The 12,476-nt window shown below is 45.3% G+C and overlaps 1 non-coding gene across 1 annotated transcript; it reads right to left on the bottom strand.

Annotated features, from left to right (window-relative positions):
- Nucleotides 1–5,689: 5,689 nt before the first annotated feature.
- LOC114813549 lies at nucleotides 5,690–5,827 on the bottom strand. The gene has a single exon (XR_003761266.1). It is a non-coding gene; the product is annotated as a small nucleolar RNA SNORA7 (small nucleolar RNA).
- Nucleotides 5,828–12,476: the final 6,649 nt, after the last annotated feature.

The following is a 12,476-nucleotide window of genomic DNA, read 5'->3' as shown; positions in this document are numbered from 1 at the left end:
GAGCATTACGGAACTGATGACCACATGCTTTATGGTGAAAGTGGACTCAGCCCTCTTCTCCCCAGCCACTTGAACATCGAGAAAACTTTGGCCTCTCCTTTGTTCTGAAACACCTGGCAGCCGCCCAGCATGGCTGCGACAACCTGGAGAAGCACAAAGAAAGCCGCAAGCCCCTCATCCACAGAAACACCCCTCTAATTTTCTTTCCACCCATCTGCTGGGATATTAGGCAGGACGGCAGACTGGAACAAGCGTACATATCACCTACCTAGGGCTGAACTACTGCAGAGGGAGATGCAAGAGTGGAATGCCAGTGGCGGCAGTGAGAAATGCATTATTTACATATTTATTAGAAATTCAGTCCTCTTGGCAAGAGACACTCACTTCTGACTTTAATTCTGATAAGTAAACAACCCCGTTGGCAGGAAGAAGGGGCACAGCAAACCAGAAGAGTTTGCACAAGATAATACGCTAAGTAGAAAAAAGACTTCTCAATGCAAAAACCATTTGCAGTGCAAAGGAGAGGAAAAAAAAACTTGAAAGCTGAGACACGCACACGTACGCATACACAGAGAACAAACAAAATAATTCAGAATAATTTAATTATATTTAGTATCAGTTCCTTCTCAGGTCAATGGAATCACAATTAACCCAGGTTTATTTGTAATCCCTCGTGGCTTTGTCTAAATTGCCCTCCAGCAGTAACTACAGTTGGACATAATTGGACTGACAGTGGTTTCCTTTTCTTTTCCATTTTTCGGGGTTTGATCAAACTCCTCGACCAGGCAGCCGTTCTGAAAAGTTCAATCTTAGCTGACCCTTCTCTTCAACTCTATGGTTCCGTCCCATTTGGCTTAGGTGCTTTCCTTTCTTGGCTCTCTATCCTGACTTCATCTAACCTGCTTCATTATATCACCTCGTGAGCATTTCAACCCGGGAAGGGCTTAGAAACCCACTGCTATCTCATAACACACAAACCTGAGCTAGAATGATCAAACCTGGGACAATGTAATGAATAAAAATCTTTCTCTGCCTTGCATGTTTAGGCTCCAAGAAAAAGAAATTACATTTTAGGAATATAGATATGGACTTTCTCTCATCCACAACTGCAAGACAAGGTAAGGCATAGATAGGGCTTAAAACCCAGACTGAGAGTCTGACCTGAACTTATTCTGCTGATAAAATTAGCTTGGATTCTTTGCATTTCTATAGCTTTTTTCAGCCAGGGATTGCAAGTTGCTTTGCACACGTGAATAAGTCCCACACATCTTTTTGACACAGGCACCTATCACCATGCAAAGTTCCCAGAGCAGAAAATGGGAATATTTGGACATAAAGCAACTGACCCCGATGAAACTCATCACTTACTTCAAGAGGAGTAAGAACACCAAATTCTTTGGTCTATTTTAAAAGCAGAAAAGCACCCTTTACTGTAAAACAAAACACTAAACAATGGGAGAGAAAAAAAATACGACAGGTAGGGGTTTTCTTCACTCTCCGTCTTTGACCTGGACAAGGCTCACGCACCCCGAAGCCGAAGCTCATCACTGATATCTCGACAACGGGAGAAGAAAACCAACGGTTTTTATTCTGTATCATGTAAGTTAATTATGGTATTTATTAAGCACACATTATGCACCATACATTATGCCAAACGCCCGGATAGACACAAGATAATCAGATGGGGCCCGGCCCCTGTCCCATTAGGGAGAGATAGGGAGGGCAGGTATTTCGTCTTCATTTTACAGAGGAGGAAACTGAGTCTCAGAGAGGTTAAATGACTTGCCCAAGGTCACTTGGCAGGCCAGTGGTTGAGCTGGGTTTAGAATTCTTGACTCCCAACCCCAGGCTCTTTTCGCTAGGCTATGCTGCCTGCCCGATTTGGAGGAACGTAACTCCCTGCTATCAGGGATGGCTGGAATGGTTCTGCAAAACTCATATTTGCTCTCAACGAGAGAAAGAGGAAGAGACTGACTATAGTGGCAGGGGAAGCCAGCAAGGTGCAGGCAATCAGTCAGTACCAATTACTGGATCTGTTTGAGAAGAGACACACGTGTCAAAGGTCTGATGGAAAACAAACTCAGAGAGGCTCTTACTATAAATAGACAGACAGAGCATAGAGTTAACATAGCACTGCTCTCATTTCCTGGCTAGAAACTGCCCACCTGGCTCAGAAAAGAATAATAACTGTGGTATCTGCTAAGTGCTTATTATGTACCAAGACCTGTGCAAAGTACTGGGTAGAGTCAATCAGATCAGATACAGTCTTTTTTCCACATGGGCCTCCTAATCTAAGGGAAAGGGAAAATGGATGCTTAATCCCCATTTTACAGATGAGGAAATTGAGGCCCAGAGAAGTCTCATGAGTCGCCCAAGGTCACACAGGAGGTAAGCGGTGAAGCCGGGATTAGAAGCCCAGCCTTCTGGATTTACAGTCCTGTGATTTTTTCAGTAGGTAGGCCTCTCCTGGAACATTGTGATGGTGATGGATCCTGGAGGAGGTTGCCAAGAAAGAAAATCACAATCAAACAAATCATCACGGGGGTGCCGGTTTCCCAGCTTTCCCCGTTCTGACACGGAGCATCTTAGACCAAAGTGCAGAGGGAAATCCCGAGTGTTAACAAAAAACATTTCCGGGCAACGTTTCCCAGCTGGAGGCTGAGGCTTTCTCTTTTCTGATGCCCTTCTACAGCCTGACCTTCGGACAGTTCAGGAATTGATACCTCCCCCAGGGAATGGACAGGGGGAGGAAAAACCTACCCTCATCCAAAGAATTTAGTTGAGTAGAGGCAGTCAATGCTATTAATTCAATTCAATAGTATTTATTGAGCGCTTACTATGTGCAGAGCACTGTACTAAGCGCTTGGAATGAACAAGTCGGCAACAGATAGAGACGGTCCCTGCCGTCTGACGGGCTTACGGTCTAATGGGGGGAGACGGACAGACAAGGACGATGGCGATAAATAGAGTCGAGGGGAAGAACATCTCGTAAAAACAATGGCGACTAAATAGAATCGAGGCGATGTACATTTCATTAACAAAATAAATACGGTAATGTAAATATATACAGTTGAGCAGACGAGTACGGTGCTGAGGGGATGGGGAAGGGAGAGGGGGAGGAGCAGAGGGAGATGAGGGGAAAAGAGGGTTAAGCTGCGGGACAGCTGCTTTGAGTACACAATGTGACCAGCATCGGGGGCCTGGCACTGTCCACTTGAGCCTCACTCATAGGTGAATTTCATGAACTAAGTGGTGTGAGAAGTAGCATAGCCTGAGAATAAGGTGGTCATGGGTTCTAATCCCAGATCCACCATTTGCTGGGTGACCTTGGGCAAGTCACTTCATTTCTCTGTGCCTCAGTGACCTCATCTGTAAATTGGGATTGAGACTGTGAGTCCCAGGTGGGACCGGGACTATGTCCAACTTGATTTACTTGTGTCTACCCCAGCACTAAGGGCAGTGCCTAGCACAAAAGGCAGGGACTGTCTCTATCTGTTGCCGACCTGTTCATCCCAAGCGCTTAGTACAGTGCTCTGCACATAGTAAGCGCCCAGTAAATACTATTGAATGAATAAATACCATAGTGATTATTATTATTGTTTTCTGCAAATACATAGGCCCTCTCTCTAGATGTATAGACTGCAAGTTCCTTTGGGGCTGGAGGATTAGGTCTACCAATTCTATCATACTGTACTCTCCCAGGTGCTCAGTACAGTACTCAATAAATACATCTGATCGACTGAAATAGAAAGCTAAGAGAGCAGGGAGCTTGTACAAGGGATGGAACAAGGGAGGCAGGCATAAGGCAACAGAGTAGAACCAAAGTTAATGACGAACCCAGAAGAAAGAATGCCCTAGAGGCCACTCAGATTAGACAAGGAGTGTGGCTTAGTGGTTAGCATACAGGTCTGGGAGTCAGAAGGATCTGGGTTCCCATCCCTGCTCTGCCGCTTGTCTGCTGTGTGACCTCAGGCAAGTCACTTAACTTCTCTTGGTCTCAGTTACCTCATTTGTAAAATGGGGATTAAGACTATGAGCCCTTTGTGGGACAGGGACTGTGTCCAACTCAATTATATCGTATCTACCCCAGCACTTAGAACAGTGCCTGGCACATAGTAGATGATTAACAAATACCGTAATTATTACTATTAAATGAAGCAGTTCCAAACAAGGAAACTGGGAAATTAAAAATAATCTATGTATTGAGATAAATATCCCTCGTGTTTCCGATGATCCCTCTTTACTATCGCTTCTTACCTACTGGAAAATGTCCAGAGTCCCTGTGTGGAAAGGCCCAAATCTAGCTTGATTAAAAAGTCCTCATGAGCAGGGAGAATGCCTGCTAATTCCAATTAAACTCCTCCAAGCTCTCAGTACAGTGCTCTGGACACAGCAGACTTTTGATCGAACTGGGTCCTAAATCCCAGATCTGCCTCTTGCCTGCTACGTGACCACGGGCAAGTCACTTAACTTCTCTGTGCCCCAGTTTCCCCACCTGTAAAATGGAAACTAAATAACTGCTCTCCTTCTCCCTTAGATTGTAAGCCCCATCCGAAACAGGGACTGTGCCTGAGCTGATTGCACTGTACCTACTCCAGCACTCAGCACAGTAGTAATAATAATAATAACAATGGCTATTAGCAATCCTAAAGTTTTTGGATTATTTGTGACTTTCACTTATTTGGATTCTTGCCATCCCCATGGCCTCAAAGAGCCAAGAGGGAATTATCATCCCAAACTGGAAATTTATTCTGAAATGTTCTATTTAGTGGCTCAGCCTCTCAACTCTAGAGTAGCTTCTGGTAGTCCAGAGCACTCTGGCTACCCAAGCCAGTTTGTCACGGGACATTTCCCATCTCACTCAATTTGGCTTTCCCCAACTCTGGGGCTCCTCTGTGCACTGAGCACAGCATTAAGCGCTTAGTAGAGTGCTTTACGCCCGGTCTCATCTTACGCTGTCCAGTTGTTTCCAATCCACAGTGACACCAAGGACGCATCTCTACGCCCCGCTCATCATTAGAGAAGCGGCGTGGCGCGGTGGAAAGAGCCTGGGTTTGGGAGTCAGAGGTCATGGGTCCGAATCCCGGCTCCGCCACTTGTCAGCCGGCTGACTTTGGGCAAGTCACTTCACTTCTCTGGGCCTCAGTTACCTCACCTGTAAAATGGGGATGAACACTGTGAGCCCGATGAGGGACAACCTGATCACCTTGTATCCCCCCAGTGCTTAGAACAATGCTTTGTACATAGTAAGCACTTAACAAATACCAACATTATTATTATTATTACCTGCAAGAGTTCTTATGGTAAATCCGCAGAGTTTTCTCGGTAAAAATATGGAAGTGGTTTACCACTGCCTCCTTCCTTGCGGTAAACTGGAGTCTCTGCCCTCGACTCTCTCAGAAGCAGCGTGGCTCAGTGGAAAGAGCCAGGACTTGGGAGTCAGAGGTCATGGGTTCGAATCGGCCACTTGTCAGCTGTGTGACTGTGGGCAAGTCACGTAACTTCTCTGTGCCTCAGTTCCCTCATCTGCAAAATGGGGATGAAGACTGTGAGCCTCACGTGGGATATCCTGATTACCCTGTATCTAATCCAGCGCTTAGAATAGTGCTCTGCACATAGTAGGCGCTTAACACATACCAACATTATTACTCTCTACCCTGCCCCTGCTGCCCACCATGGGTGAGTTTTGACTCGTAGCAGATTACCTCCTACTCGCTAGCTGCTAGCCAAGCTAGGAATGGAATTGGTAAGCCTCTGCTTGACTCTCCCTCCTGTCGCCGAGACTGGTAGAGCACTGGAAACTCTCCAGGTGTGACCCTTAGAGGGGTTACGCACAGTAAGAGCTCAATAAATATAACTGAATGAATGAATGAGCAAGAAAAGTTTCGGGATTTTTTTAAATGGTATTTGTTAAGTGCTTACTATGAGTCAAACATTGTTTTAAGCACTGGGGGAGAATTAAGTCAGGCAATGAACTTATCCCACAGTCTAAGTGGGAAGAGGGACAGACACTGAGTCCCCATTTTACAGTTGAGGAAACTGAGGCATAGATAAGTGACTTGTCCAAGGTCACACAGAAGACAAGTAGCAGAGCCTGGATTAGAACCCACATCCTCTGACTCCCATGCCTGGGCTATGTAATAATGTTGGTATTTGTTAAGCGCTTACTATGTGCCGAGCACCGTTCTAAGCCCTGGGGTAGACGCAGGGGAATCGTGTTGTCCCACGTGGGGCTCACAGTCTTAATCTCTATTTTACAGATGAGGTAACTGAAGCACCGAGAAGTTAAGTGACTTGCCCAAAGTCATACAGTTGACAGGTGGCCGAGCCGGGATTCAAACCCATGACCTCCGACTCCAAAGCCCGTGCTCTTTCCACTGAGCCACGCTGCTATTTCCACTAGGCCGTGCTGTTTTCAGAGGAGGCAGATAACTACGGACCCCATCGGCATTCAAGTCCACCACCTTTCTGATAGAAGTAGAAATATATATATATATATATATATATATATTAACAGCTGCGCCTACCCACATCCCAGCATATTTCTTTTGAATTGCAAAGTGTGCTCCCGCTTATTTGAAGTACAATATGTCTAACCTTCCAGGCAGACCTAGTTTTTAATTTCCTATGCCACTATGAATCTATGATTTATTTAACAAAGTTTCCATGCAGCAAATAAAACAACATTTGTTCTACCTGGAGGGGCAGTTTCCCAACATCACAGAGCTGACAGACCTGATTACAAAGGACCACGTTCAGATTCGGAAGAGAAACGGAAGGCAGCGTGTTCCAGACCAGGCCCCTCCCTGTCTCTCCACCACATTGGCTCTGGCTGGAAGCACTTAATGAAGCCCAGTGGGATGGGTCAGAAGACCAACGGTCCAATCAGTTGGGTCCTTTCCTTTCTTTGTCTATATTCCCAACGCTTTCCTGGGAGATATTCGGGAATCATTACGATCATTCCTCTTTCTCTTTTCTCCTTTACTGTATTTTGGTTTGTCAGTGGTATTTAATGCACTGCACTAGGAGGAAAGTAGATGCAAGATAATCAGGTCGGACTCAGTCCGTCGGCCTAAAGGGGAGGGACGACAGCTTCTTGGGGGTAGGGATGTGCCTACCGATTCTGTTGTACTCTCCTAAGTGCTTAGCATAGTGTCCTGCGCACTGTAAGCACTCAATAAATACAATTGATTGATACGAAAGCAAACACACCATCGTCTCTTTCCCTCTCTTTTTGCTTATCTGATAACAATAATGATGATGATGACAATACTAATAATAATTGCGGTCATTTCGAAGTACTTAATATGTGCCTTGTTCTAAGCGCTGGGGTGGAAAAGAGCAGATCGGGTTGGACACAGTCCCTGTCCCACATGTGGCTCACAGTCTTAATCCCCATTTTATAGTCGAGGTTACTCAGGCCCACAGAAGTTTGGCGACTTGCCCAAAGTCACACAGCAGACACCCGGTGGAGCCGGGATTAGAACCTAGGTCTTTCTGACTCCCAGACCCGTGCCATCAGGATAAATAAACAAAAAATAGGAACCCCATCGACCCTAGTTAGTTAATGGAAGTACTTATTGAACACTTTCTCTGAGCAGAGCTCTGTACTGAACACCTGGTACAATATAGTAAATAGACATGAGCCCTACCCTCAAGGAGATTACAATCTAAAAGGGGAGAAAGACACTAAAATAAATTACAGGTAGGGAAAACAATTGAGATTAAAGATATTCACCTAAATGCTGGGCAGGGGAAGGGCGCTTAAACACATAGTAAGTGCTCATTAAATATCACTGATTGATTATGAGGTGAGGACTAAAGTGCACAGGTGATTCAGTAGGAAGGGAAAAGTTGGGGAGATGAGAGATTAGTCAGGGAGGGCTTCCTGGAAGAGATGTGATTGGACTATGAAAGCGGGGAGAGCAGTGGTCCGCCTGATGTGAAGAGGGAGATGTTGATAGTGAGAGAGATTAGATCGTGGCACAGTGAGACAAAATAAAATCACTTTTATGTTTTAGGGGGAGTCCTTCTAAAACACAAGGGAACAAAACCCTTGCATTTTCGAAGAACTTTCTGTAATGGGAAAATCACATTATAACGGTTGTTTATTCAAAAGGAATTCATTTTTTAGTGGGTAGATGGCTTGAAGATACAGACATGACTGACTTTTTGAATACAAATTCCTATTTTATTGTTATGCCAAGCTACTAGTAGAATGGTTTTATACCTCCGCCACTCACTGAAATTTTACCTTATAAAATACTGCAAGGTTACAAAACACAAAGAACTGTACAGGGAAAATGAGGCAGAGGCCGGGAAACAGAATTACTACTACACGCATGAACGCGAAAACTTCCTCCTACACCGAATTGACTTTTACCAACACGGAGATGTGTTGGACCGGACGAGATCCATGTTACGAGAAGAATGTTCCCTAATTCTTCCTTCATGTTGTATCCAAATCGTATAATGAAACATGTGTTACGACAGAACCGGTTGCATATTGTACATGTTGTGTTCTGATGAAACTACACTCACATTTTACATTTTCCTTCATCTTCTGGCTCGTTTTACCGCACACAGGAGCAAAGTTTGCCATGGCCAAGGCCACGCAAAACTGTTTAGTTTTCTAGTGGTCTATGGAGCTCAGTGATGGAGTTTCACAACCAGAGTAAGACTGTAAGCTCATTATGGGCAGGAAGCATGTTTACCAACTCTGTTGTATTGTACTCTCCCAAGGGCTTAGTACAGTTCTCTGCATGCAGAAAATGCTCAGTAAATATGATTTCTTGGTTTAATGTTTGGTATTTGTTAAGTGTTTACTTTGTGCAGAGCACTGTTCTAAGCGCTGGGGTAAATACAGGGTAATCAGGTTGTCCCACGTGAGGCTCACAGTTAATCCCCATTTTACAAATGAGGTAACTGAGGCACAGAGAAGTTAAGTGACTCGCCCACAGTCACACAGCTGACATGTGGCAGAGCCGGGAGTCGAACCCACGACCTCTGACTCCGAAGCCCGGGCTCTTTCCACTGAGCCACGCTAGAAGATGATCTGAACTGGGTAACTCTGCGCCTTCCATCCACAGTGACCCCAAAATTCTGGTACTAGGAAAGCAAGGTTAGGATCCGAGGTCAAAGACAGCAGCGGCAACAGCCACGGCGATCGATCAGTGGGATTTATTGAGCACTAATTGTGCGGCGATTGGTTGGGAGCCCTGGTATTATTTGCCAAAACCTAGGAGGCTACTGTGGCATCTGCCTATAGGATGAAGATCCGCAGTCTGGAAGAAATCGGGGTTGGATGAACAAGGATTTGCGAAATCACTGCTTTACTGCTTTATCCCCTTTTTGGTAGATTTTCAGAAAAATTTGTGTGAGTGAGGGAGAGAAGGGAAAAGTCTCAGACCAAATGTCTCTGAGCTACGTGAATCCAAGGACTGGGTGATAATCCTCTAGACCGTAAGCTTGTTCGGGGCAGGGAGCGTGTTCACCAACTCCACTGTAATGTACTCTCCCGAGCATTTAGTACAGTGTTCTACACATGGTAAGCACTCAATGAGTAGCATGGGTTGATTTTTATGATCCGTTTCAGGGAGCAAAGTGGCTTACCTCTCCTGGTTGTTGGTAGGCATCAGAGCCCCCCCAGTTTACAGGAGGAGATCTGGGTATCATTGTTTAAGAGGGCAAAAGCAAATGTGGTCAGGGTAATGCTCACCGGAGGGCCTAACAAACATCTGAGCAGGAAGGCAGTTTTCCCAAATATATCAGCGTGGCTCAGTGGAAAGAGCCCGGGCTTGGGAGTCAGAGGTCATGGGTTCGAATCCCGGCTCCGCCGCTTGTCAGCTGTGGGCAAGTCACTTCACTTCTCTGCGCCTCGGTTACCTCATCTGCAAAATGGGGATGAAGACCGTGAGCCTCACGTGGGACAACCTGATGACCTCGTATCTACCCCAGCGCTCAGAACAGTGCTCGGCACATAGTAAGCGCTTAACAGATACCGACGTTATTATCTGTGGGGCTGTACATGGCGATTCACGGCCTAGTGGAAAGATCATGGCCTGGAGGTCAGAGGTCTTGGGCTCTAATCCTGGCTCCACCACCTGCTTTGCTGTGTGACCTTCCATGTGAGAAACAACCTAGTGGAGTGGTTAGAACATGGGTCTGAGAGTCAGAAGGTCATGCATTCTAATTCTGACTCTGCCACTTGTCAGCTGTGTGACTTTGGGTCACTTCACTTCTCTGTGCCTCAGTTACCTCATCTGTAAAATGGAGATTGAGACTGGGAGCCTCATGTGGGACAGAGACTGTGTCCATCCCAGTTGACTTGTATTCACCCCAGTGCTTAATACAGTGCCCGCTACACAGTAAGCACTTAACAAATACCATAGTTATTATAATGTGGGGCAGGAACTGTTTTTGACCTGATTTTCTTGCATCTGCCTTTGCGTTTAGTACAGTGCCGGGCGTAGAGTAAGTGATTAACAAACGTTACAGTCATTATTATTATTATTATTGGAGATAATTATTATTGGAGAGTTTATTACTAGAAAAGCAGCATGGCTTAGTGGCAAGAGCACAGGTTTGGGAGTCAGAGGATGTGGGTTCTAATCCCAGGCTCCAACACTTGCCTGCTGTATGACCTTGGACAAGTCACTTAACTTCTCTGTACCTCAGTTAGCTCCCCTGTAAAATGGGGATTAAGACTGTGAGCCCCACATGCGACAACCGGATGACCTTGTATCTACCCCAAAGCTTAAAACAGTGCTTGGCACATAGTGAGTGCTTAACCGACACCATCAATATCATTAGAGAAGCAGCGTGGCTCAGTGGAAAGAGCCCGGGCTTAGGAGCCAGAGGTTATGGGTTCGAATCCCGGCTCTGCCACCTGTCAGCTGTGTGACTGTGGGCAAGTCACTTTACTTCTCCGTGCCTCAGTTCCCTCATCTGTAAAATGAGGATGAAGACTGTGAGCCTCATGCGGGACAACCTGATTCCCCTGTGTCTACCCCAGCGCTTAGAACAGTGCTCTGCACATAGTAAGCGCTTAACAAATACCAACATTATTATTATTATTATTATTATTGGGAATATGTTTGCGTAGAATCCACAGTGTCCATGTAAATAGCAACATAGTCTTTCAAATCTTTGAATATGTTTTACTTGCTGGCATTCTAGTGTTTTTAACAATGCAGAGGGCAGTGAAGAGGGAATTTTCCAAGGAGTTGGGGGGTATAGAGGGAGAGATTAAATATGTGTGTGTTTGTGTGTGTGTGTGTGAGAGAAAGAGAGAGACACAGAGAGAGAGAGAGAGAGAGAGACAGAGAGAGAGAGAGAGACATGATTCAGGCCCCAGGGTCACCTAGAGCAGTATAACCGTGGCCTTTTCAAAAGGAATAGAGGGGAACCAGGGAAGACAAGCAACTAAAAAGGCAGAACGCTATCTTTATATAAACAGGTTGTTATGTTCCTAATGGGATTATTTTTATTGTTGTTGTTAATAATAGTATTTATTAAACTCTTACTATGTGTCAAGCAGTCTATCAATCAATGGTATTTACTAAACACTTACTGGACGCAGAGCACTGTGCAAAACACTTGGGAGAGTACAGTCGGCAGGCACGTACCCTGCCCACAACAAACTTAAAGTCTAGAAAACTTAATACTTGGGTAGATATAAGATAATCAGGTCCCACATGGGGCACGCTGTCTAAGTAGGAGGGAAAACAGGTAATGAATCCCCATTTTGCAGATGAGGAAACTGAGGCCCCAAGAAGTTAAATGACTTGCCCAAAGCCACCCAGCAGACAAGTGACAGAACTGGGATTAGAAATTAGGTCCTCTGTCACCCAGACCCCTGATCTATCCACTAGGCCATGCTGGTTCTCTACAGACATTTGACTACATATCAGCTGGTCAAAATCTCTGGAACTGGACATGCTTCAGGTCCTCCCAGAAGCTAGAAGAGTGATAAGCCAGACAATCTCTGGAGATGTCCCCTAGGGACTTTATTCCCATTTTAACTTTATTTTGTGCCCCAAATCAATTCCCACAGTTAACAGTAACACACAGCAATAAACAGAACTGAACAGAAATTTCTAGAATGAAGAGGGAGACAGATATGGGGAGAAAGAGAGGGACAGAAGGAGTGAGAGAGAGTGCAATAAAGACAGAGAGATTTTTCCCCCAAGAACAAACATAAGGGAAAAAAAATCATCATGGCAGTGTTTTATTTACTCGGCGTTATTAAAGGTGCGTGGCCGGGAAATCCATGCTGTGCGGTAGTGTCTAATTCAGCGAAAATGAAATTCCAACCTAGTGTGTGCTTAACTTTCGCAGCACAGCTAATCCATTTGTCTCTTTGTCTCTCTCTCTCTCTCTCATCTCCCCTTTGTAGTGAGGAGAGGGCCAGCGAGGGCTGACTGTGGGAAATCACTCCGGCAATTTCTGAATCATGTCGGAAGAAATGAAATAAG

Source organism: Ornithorhynchus anatinus, chromosome 7 (genome assembly GCF_004115215.2).
Source record: "Ornithorhynchus anatinus isolate Pmale09 chromosome 7, mOrnAna1.pri.v4, whole genome shotgun sequence".
Lineage (NCBI taxonomy): Eukaryota > Metazoa > Chordata > Mammalia > Monotremata > Ornithorhynchidae > Ornithorhynchus > Ornithorhynchus anatinus.
This window is presented reverse-complemented; position numbering and strand designations above follow the sequence as displayed.